Source organism: Elephantulus edwardii, unplaced genomic scaffold (genome assembly GCF_000299155.1).
Source record: "Elephantulus edwardii isolate Elephantulus edwardi_28Jun2011 unplaced genomic scaffold, EleEdw1.0 scaffold00086, whole genome shotgun sequence".
Taxonomy (NCBI): Eukaryota; Metazoa; Chordata; class Mammalia; order Macroscelidea; family Macroscelididae; genus Elephantulus; species Elephantulus edwardii.
Window position 1 is genome coordinate 1803745 of NW_006399836.1, and position 7228 is coordinate 1810972.

The 7228-nt window shown below is 51.4% G+C and overlaps 1 protein-coding gene across 1 annotated transcript in view; it reads left to right on the forward strand.

Moving 5' to 3' along the window:
* The window catches only part of POLDIP3 (polymerase (DNA-directed), delta interacting protein 3), a 29572-nt gene that overhangs the window by 305 nt on the left and 22039 nt on the right, over positions 1-7228 (forward strand). The window lies entirely within an intron of this gene.

A 7228-nucleotide genomic window follows, 5' to 3' on the forward strand; every position in this document is an offset into this window, starting at 1 on the left:
ACAGCTCCCCGGAGACCCACCACCCTGGACGGGGTGAGAGTGTCCTGCAGTGGACAGCTCCCCGGGGACTCACCACCCTCGAGGGGGTGAGAGTGTGTTACAGCAGACAGCTCCCTGGGGACCCACCACCCTAGACGTGGTGAGAGTGTCCTGCAGTGGACAGCTCCCCGGAGACCCACCACCCTGGACGGGGTGAGTGTCCTGTAGCAGACAGCTCCCTGGGGCTCACCGCTCCCTGGACAGGATGAGTGTCCACTCCAGATTCTTAGGTGAGCTCAGTTCAGACCGTGTGTGCCATGCTTACTGTTAGCCCGTGTGTGAGCTGTCCCTCAACCAGCCTGTCCCTGCGGCCACCTCTCACTGCCAGCTGCAGGCCCAGTGGAGACTCCACGAGGAGGCTTGGGACCCTGCATGAGACACATAACCATTGAGGCCTCATAGGTGGGGGCTGTGGGGCAGAGGGGGCCCCCGCCCCCCAGGACCCATGCAGGCCCCGTGGGGAGGGAGTGGCCAAGGGCCGCAGGCTGGCTGGTGGGACCCTCTGCACAACCCCCGTTGGCCGCTGTGGGGGGGTCCAAGCTGTGGGATCCCCACCCAGAGTGGGGAGCAGAGACATTCCTTTATCCCTCCTCGGTCCCCAGCCCACCCCTCTGCCTGCCGTGTGGGGGGCAGAGCAGAGCCTCCTGTCCCACAGACCCCACATCCTCAGTGGCCGCAATGTTGCCTTCAGACAGCAGCTGTGTTCACACCCTGCATACTGGCTTTTTTCAGATCATTTATAACCAAAAAAAAGGAAGTAAACTTTGCTACTGTTACCCTCCTGCTGTGTGTGTGGTCTGCAGAGGGTGTGGGGGCGGGGTGGGGGAGCAGGGCTGGGACCAGCATCTGCCCTGGGGGGCTCTACTTTTCGCCTGTTAGGGAAAATTTGGAAAGTGTGTACATTTAAAAACAACCCCCGAAACCTTCCCTCCCGCTTTGCTGGCATCGCTGACCAGAACCAGCTGGACAGGGCGAGCAGCGAGCCTGTGCTCCTGCGTGGGCTGGCAGCCCCTTCCTGTGGCAGACTTCAGAACAGTGCGCAAAGGCCCCCTCTGCCCCCTCCTCCCGCTGTTAGCGGTGGGTGTCTGAGGCTGTGTTCTCTAGTGCAGTATGTGGGAGCTCGTGTGGCCAATGGTAAGGAGCTATGCAGCCAACCCAAAGGTGCTCAGTTCAAATCCACAGGAGAAAGGTGGGAAGTCCTGTCCAGTGTGATTTAGAGCCTCCGAAACCTGGAGAGTCAGCTACGAGTCAGCTCCAATTCAGCACTTTGACATACCTGTGTGAGCTGCCTTGAGAGGAGGAAACAGGACGTGGGGGCACAGGGCCAGGAGCGTCTCTGAAGTGGCCAGAGGGAATGAGAATGGCACAGCCCCCCCGCAGAAAGCAGTTAAAGAGCCTGTAACCCAGCCCCGTGGGGCCTCTAGACCCATCCCAGCGGCAAGACTGTCCTTGGCTCGTTGTTGACTCACAGGTTCATAGTTGTGGTCCTGAGAATGGGGCTTATTAGGGAAAGAGGTTGGAGAGTGGAAGAGGCAAAGAATGTCACCCAATACAGATCCAGGATTTAGCCCAGAAGTCCCAAGGCACAATTCCTCAAATAGCCCAGGCTCTGGTTTCAATTCGGCAACACAAATTCAAGAAGCCTCTCATTCCTTCAATCATCCAGCAAGGTTTGCCTCAGAGTAGTTGTAAGTCAGCTTCTCCTTAATTATCCAGCAAACACAGCAAAACCTTTAGCTCTGGCTTTTATCTCAGGGCTCCTCTGGTTACACCTTGCCAGTCTCTCCACAGCAATGCCACAGTCTCTGCCACCATCACAGGGTCTCGCCTTCACCAAGGTCTCTCACTAGGCTCTTGCTCCAGTTTCCCTCAGGTCTTGCCGCCCCAGTGTGGGAAGCACTCCCTCTCTTATCCTAGTCCCACAGCTGTTGATTGTGTCTGCAGTTAACGTAGCTGGAGACCAGAGGAAGCAAGGGTAATGGCTAGAAAAAGCCAGCATTAAGCTAACACTGTATGTGTATGCCCTGTATTTGTTGCCACAAAGAAGCACCACCTTTAGGCCAGCAGGACCGCTCCTTGCACACTACACCACCAGAGCTTCCTAAGGACGTGAATACCTAGAGATTTATTCACAGGAAATGACTCATGTGCTTGCTTTTTCGCACGTTGCTGAAAGTAGCCTGGAAAGGTAGAGAGTCGGCTAAGGAGAGAGAGAGACCCTCACCCAGGTTGATTGATGCGGTAACTGCCGCACTGGGCACTTGTTGCAGACCAAGAGTCAACTATTTTTATAATTATTAATAATGAGATAGCCAGGAATGAGCTAAAACAGGTAAAGACGGGGCCAGCAGTTTCATCAGCTGAAGGGCCCCATTCCAACTTCCCTGTATCTTTATTGAAAATTATCAGGAAATAAAACACAAAGAGAATTCAATGTAAAGGAAGCCAAGCTTTTTCTACTGAAAACCTTCCCTTGACTCAGGAGGGAGAGGTCAGCAAATAAATGCAAGAATATGGTCAACCCTTAAGGGTTGCCTTGGTGTCTCAGAGTGAATTCCATCCTGAAATAGTATTTGGTTTATTACAAATACTTAGTATTGACTTCCTTTAGGTACTAGTGTGCCAGGAAGTGTGAGGCTGGCACAGGATAGGACAGGGTTCAGGTCTGTGGTTCATAGGGTCGCCGTGAGTCATACTCGATGGCACCTACCTTAACTAACTCACTCATAGGGTGACATTGGAGGCTGATGAATCCAAGGGCAGCAGGGTTGGTCCAGGAGCTGAAGAGGACGTGAACGGGTTCAGGATCATGAGTAAGCCATCCCCTCTAGGCTTCCTCTGGGCTCAGTGCTGGCCACGCCCCTGTGAAGCCCCTCCACGACTGACCAAGCACAGCAAATTACATCAGGGAGACAGGCCACATCGCACCTCATCAAGGGAATGGCATCACCCCCACCAAGCCAGAGAATCAGGCAGTCACGTTGCTACACAGCCTTGGCCATGACAATGGGTACGTCCTTGGGCTTGGACTTGAGCCTGGAAAAAGGGCTGTGACCCGACCCTCTTGTTCTGTGTTATTCACACCACCTCAGCTGCTTTTGAAATGGAACACCCTCCCCACCCCCGAAAGACCCCAGCTCCATTGTTCAAAAGCTGTATAAAAGGAAGGACCCATTTTTCAGCTTGGAAAAACTGAGGCTCAGGGGAGTGAAGGGCTTTCCAGTGTGGGATGGGCCTCAGGTCGGCAGTAGACAGTCCCAGTGGCACTGTAGTTAAGACATTCAGCTGCTAACAAGAAGGTTGGAGGTTTGAATCCCCACTCACTATGATTGAGATCTGTGAACACTGCCACCACCCTGGAAGCCTCAAGTCAGAATTGACCACGTGAGGGAGGAGCTGGGCAGGTGGGAGGTGGGCAGATGGGAGGGGACTTGTTCTCTCTCTGTGTCCAAATGCAGTTTAAGGAGCTGAGACTTGGCCTCCCTGCTCTGTGCACTGAGGTTCTAGTGGGAAGGACAGCAGAAGCATTCCGCCATCCATCAGGCGGTAGGTGCTAAGATGAGAATTACAGACGGACCCTCAGATGGCACAGGAGTGAGGGCTGTCCTCACACTGGGCAGCACGGAGCCCTCTGCAGAGGTGTCTGCGCTGGGACAGGAGCGGGAGGCACTGGTCCTGCTGGGGTGCAGCCAGAACAGAGGTTAGAACTACCACGGAGAAGTTTCCAGAAACAGCAGAGCCTGGTGGTGGGCACTGCTGGAGGAAAGGAGGCTGCACTTGCAGGTACAGAGACCCTGGGACGGGGACCTGCTGGCTCAAGGAACATGGTGGAGGCAGGTGTGGCCAGAGAGGATGGAGGGGCTTCACAGGAAGGAGGGCCGGGGCTAAACCTTGGGGCTCGGGGAGCTCCCTCTTTCCTCTTCACCTCGGTGTGTAATGTGTACAGCCAACGATGCATTTCCCCCAGTTCTCGGCCTTTCCAAATGCCGGGGCTGGGGACGGTGGCAGCCAAGCCTTGTGCTGTGGTCAAGGACCAAGGTTCCCGAGATAGTGAATTTCCTAACAAAGCTGGCAGGGATTCCCTCAAGCCTAAATCACGGCTCGAAGGAGCTCACAGAACCGGAGTGCTCTTTGGAGGCAAGGATGATGAGGCCTCACCTCACAGGCTTTGGCCACGTTGCTAAGCAGGGCTGTGCTTGGAAGGATGGTGGGTCGGCGAAGGAGAGGAAGACCCTTGACCAGGTGGATTGACATGGTGATGTCTCGGGGCCTCTAGTGTATCAGGAAGGGTGAGGATGGCACGGGATGGGACGGGCTTCAGATCTGTGTTCATAGGTTCGCTGTGAATCGTACTCCACTCAACCGGCATCCAACAAAACAACAATGTGTAGCTGAAGTCCTGCAGATTTAATGCTTGTTCACACAGGTCCGAAAGTCCTACCTGTTAATTTAAGCAATGGAGTCACAACAACCCTCTCCAGGAATGTCCCACGTTGCTGGGAGGGCTGTCCAGGCCCCACCTGGGCATGCCTCCAACCCTCATCTATGGTCAAGTGCTTCCACCTACAATTAACCACACTCTTCCCAGTCCCTGCCTGTGATTCTTGTTCCCATTCATCCAGCTGTCCTCCCCCTTCCCGCATTCTGAGTTTACCTCTGGAATTAATCCCATGTAGTTGATTATTTTAAGGGCACTTTCTCCTGATGTCATTGTGCTCTTTATAAGAGTTTTGTGGCTGAAAGTTGAACCTTGGAAGTTCACGTTTGTTCCAGGTTTGAAAGATGCCTAAGGACTTTTAATGAGCTCCCCCAGCCTCCACTGGATTCAGTAAGCCCACGCCTGTGTTTCTGAGTGGTGCTCCATGTTTTCACCCACTAGGTCAAAGATCTATTGTGATCCCCTTTACAGCCCACAGGGATAGTTGTCAGGCTGTCTGCTCCTAATATACCAACGATGTGTGCATGCAATGGGAAAGTCTGCTCTTAGAGACCTCTCCAAAATACTGAAGAGCAATGATGTCAGTCTGGAGACTAAGGTGTATCTGATACCTGATAACAGGCCATTGTTGCAGACTGAGCATTAAGTAATAATGAGACAGACAACCAAGAATGAGATTAGACAGAGAGTAAAGACAGAGGACCAGCAGTCCTGATGACTGAAGCGCCCAAGCCAGGCCTCTCTGTGTATATTGAGAATCATCAGGAAGGTAAACAAAGGATAATCACAAGGGATTAGAATTTGATTTCATTTTGGTCTCTTGTGATAACCATAAGATGTTGACTCTTAAGGAACGTCTTAGTGCCTCAGGGTGAACTCCAGCTTGTATTACGCCTCCCTTATATCTTGATATAACATTTGGTTTATTATTAATATTAAATTTTATATTCGGCTTCCCACAGGCTATGGTCCTTGGGATCACTTGGTATATGTGTCAGAGAGCTAGACAATGACTAGGGATGATAGAAGGAGAGTTGATGCCTTTGAGCTGTGGTGCTGGAGAAGAGTATTGTATATACCATTGACTGCTGGAAGAACAAACAAGTTTGTCCTGGCTCTCCAGATGAAGCCAGGCTGCCCCTTGGAAGGAGAGGATTATGAAGCTCTGTCTGACATATTTTGGACATGTTGCAAGGCGGGATCAGTCCTTGGAGAGGGATGCCATGCTTGGGAGGATGGAGGGACAGCACAGGAGGGGAAGATCTTCTATGAGATGGATTGATTCAGTGACTGGGGTAGTGGGGGTAGATGTATCAGACAGTGAGATTGGAAAAGGATGTCATGCTTGGGAGGGTGGAGGGACAGCACAGGAGAAGAAGGCCCTTGATGAGATGGATTGATTCAGTGACTGGGGTAACGGGGGTAGATGTGTCAGAGACCGTGAGACTGGCACAGGACAGAGCTGAGTTTAGGGCTATTGTGCTATAGGGTCGCTATGAGTTGCAGGAGACTCGACGGCACATAACAACAACAACATGCATGCATCAGAGAGCTGGACAGTGACGAAGGATGACAGAATTGATGCCTTTGAGTTGTGGTGCTGGAGAAGAGTACTGACCATACACCACGGACTGCCCAGAGAACTGACAGCTATATTTTTGAGAGGGTGAAATCAAGCTGCTCCTTAGAGGCAAGGATTTTGAGGCTCTGTCTTACACCTTTTAGGATGTTGCTTCAAAGAGGGACCAGTTCTTGGAGAAGGATATCGTGCTTGGAAGGGTGGGGAGAACGGATGAGGTGTATCGACAAAGTAACTGGGGTAATGAGGCCAGGTGTGTCAGAGGCAGTGCGAATGGCTCAGGCTAGAGCAGGGTTTAGAGCTAGTGTGCACACTGCCACCATGAGTCGTTGTCCACGTAACAGCAACAATAACATGCACAAAAATGTCCTTGCCTGACCCTGACCCTGACCCTGACTTGTCTTGATTTTGTTTTCTGTTTTCTTGCTTTAGTTTTATGCTAGTTTATTACTCTGCATTTCTTTGATCGGTTTGGATGATGGTATCTTAGCCTACGTGGTCTCCCATGCACACAATTAAATGTTCCAGAATTCTCATTCTTCCGAATGTTAGCCATACAGTAGAACACACTCTTACATAGTACAACACAAAGTGAGCATCCATTTACTTAATTATTTAAGTGTAAAGCCTATCTGATAACAAGGATGCCTACACCAGTCTTGAGTGTCTCACTGACGTGGTATACCAGTAACAAACAGGAAATACTTCTCTGGATTGTACAGTATGTTCCAACAGATTTTTATGTAGCCTAATTGCACTGGGAAAGTCCATTGCCAGGGGCCTATCCAGAGTACTGAAGAGCAAGGACATCTGTCTGGAGACTAAGGTGTGCCTGTTCCAGCCCATAATCTTCACAATTGCTTTGCTATGCATCAGAATGCTGGACAGTGAGTAGGGATAATAGAAAGAGAATTGATGTCTTTGAGCTGTGGTGCAGGAGAAGAGTATTGACTAGGAGAACAAACAAGTTCATCCTGGAAGAGGGTGAAGCCAGGCTGCTCCTTGGAGGCAAGGATTCTGAAGCTCCGTCTGAAACATTTTGGGCATGTTGTAAGGAGGGATCAATCCTTGGAGAGGGGACATCAAGCTTGGGAGGGTGGAGGGACAGAGAAAAAGGCTCTTGATGAGAAGGATTAACTCAGTGACTGGGTAGTGGTGGTGGTTGTTGTTGT